Consider the following 2,218-nt stretch of genomic DNA (forward strand, 5'->3'; position numbering starts at 1 on the left):
GCAAGTACTTAGCAAGAGAGTATTGTTTAGGATAAAAATAAACTGAATAGACCTAAGCTCTGGCTAAATCTTAGAGCAAACCTGGTTCTGGCTGCTTTCCAATGGACACTGGGAAACAAATTCACCTTTCAGCCAGACAAAAACCCAATGCACAAGGCCAAATGTATAAACTGGAGTTGCTTACCAAGACGATATTGAATGTTCCTGAGTGGCCTACTTAACATATTTTATTAAATCGGCTTGAAAATCTATGGTAAGACTTAAATGACTTAAATGGCTGTCTAGCAATGATAAACAACTAACTAACAATTATGTTTTCACTTTGTCATTAAGGGGTATTGTGTGTCGATGGGTGAGATTATTATTCTTTTTTTGCACATATCTGCACATATGTGACATAGTATGCAATTTTCGTGGACCACTTCTGGTCATGAGTGCTACTTTCAGAAGTACTGCATCGCTAAAAAGTATACAACATTTCCAGAGAATCTCTTTAAACAAAATGGACCCCATTTAATTTTTTCTCTCAAATCTGGTCACTTTATCAAGGTGTGTCACCACCAAAACATTGCCTGCAACCTAGTTGCATTGCATCGCAAGAGAGAAGAAAAATGTTTACAATGTTTACAATATTTTTTTGTTGCTAAAAATGAGCCCCACCTGTGGGTGTGTGCATTTGCTACATTTTGCTAATCCGGACTCGCCGTCTAAGTGCTGAGGGTTGATGTGAGGAGGTTTTTTGCAATTGCAAAGACTTGGCTCTACTTTTTCGATGATAGCACATATATTTGTTCAAGACTGCTATCTGAAAACAGTACCTGGGAACATCTGCTGAAGGAAACGATCTACTAGGTAAGTGCTAACTTTCTATCTTCCTCACTCACAAGTAATCACACGCTAACGTTACTTCTCCCATATCGCGGGAATTCCGTGTTCACAGCGTAACACAATCACATCAAGCAGTTGAAATAACAGCAAACTGCATTAATTTCATTTGTTTAACAATGTTTCTATTGCCAATTCTCAGAATATATCCACTATAATAATGATTCCTGATAAATTATTTTGCCGGGTTCAGAGAAGCTGTCAGTCTCGTGACGTTCATTTCTGCATGGCACTGTGGAGACGACTAACAAAAAACAGCAACGTTTTGCATAGGTTGGATAGGCACACAGCAAGGTTTATATTAACCGCTGCTGTACCAAACCAAATGCTAGGCTGGTAGCATGTGGAAGAAATATTGTCTAGACACCTTTTTTTCAGGGGATATTAGGTTTATAAATTGACTGGATGGGCTGTGGGACACTGGCTGCAAATTGATACATTTAATTTAATTGTTAACAGGCATTACCCACGGAAAATATGGAGATTGTGGCGCTATAACTCCCTACTATCAACCAATCAGCATCCAGGACCCAAACGACAATTAAAAAAAAAACGGTGCTATTGCAGTTATTATAAATTAAGATGAATGTTTGCCTTTGTTATATCTAATGTACCATGTTTTCACATTCTATAAGGTCGATACATGAAACATGAAAACGCGGGCATCCTATCGAAGTTACAGGCATGAAAAGAGAACCGCGACTCTAACAAGCTGGTAACCAATATGCCCTAACCATGACTGACCTCTTCAGCTAATGGGTAATTGCCAAACCCTTGGAGGGCAAATCGGGAATGGCATCAATAATCACCAACAAACTTATTGATTTTGGACAGCATCATCACTGAACGGGGAGCGGAGTGAATTGTTACATGGTGAACTGAGAAACATACAGATTGTCTGGTTAATGCTTGAAGAAGTTAGTTTGAAAAGGTTTACAACTTGAATTCATATCGGTGTTATGCTGAAAAAAAGACTGCACTTATTTGTCAGGAAAAAGTAAAAAAAAAATGAATTGTTTTAATTTCCTTTACATCCTGAGCACTTTAAATATTAAATATAATTACTGTATATCTATTTTAACTCATACCTTCGATAGGACATCACTCAGAGATGCACAAAAACAATATAACATTACAAGTGGGTGAACATTTTCTTTACCTGTAGTTATAATACAGATAAGGGTTTCGCCTCATTTTCTACAAATATAAATACACATTTTAATTGGCTATATCTATCATGCAGTTAACTATTGTCAAATGTTCTCCGCCGCAATTAAACTATTCATAGCATTTTATTTTCTGTGAAATGACCGGAACCCTTAATCAAAGGCCC

Source organism: Oncorhynchus clarkii, chromosome 3, assembly GCF_045791955.1.
Source record: "Oncorhynchus clarkii lewisi isolate Uvic-CL-2024 chromosome 3, UVic_Ocla_1.0, whole genome shotgun sequence".
Taxonomy (NCBI): domain Eukaryota; kingdom Metazoa; phylum Chordata; class Actinopteri; order Salmoniformes; family Salmonidae; genus Oncorhynchus; species Oncorhynchus clarkii.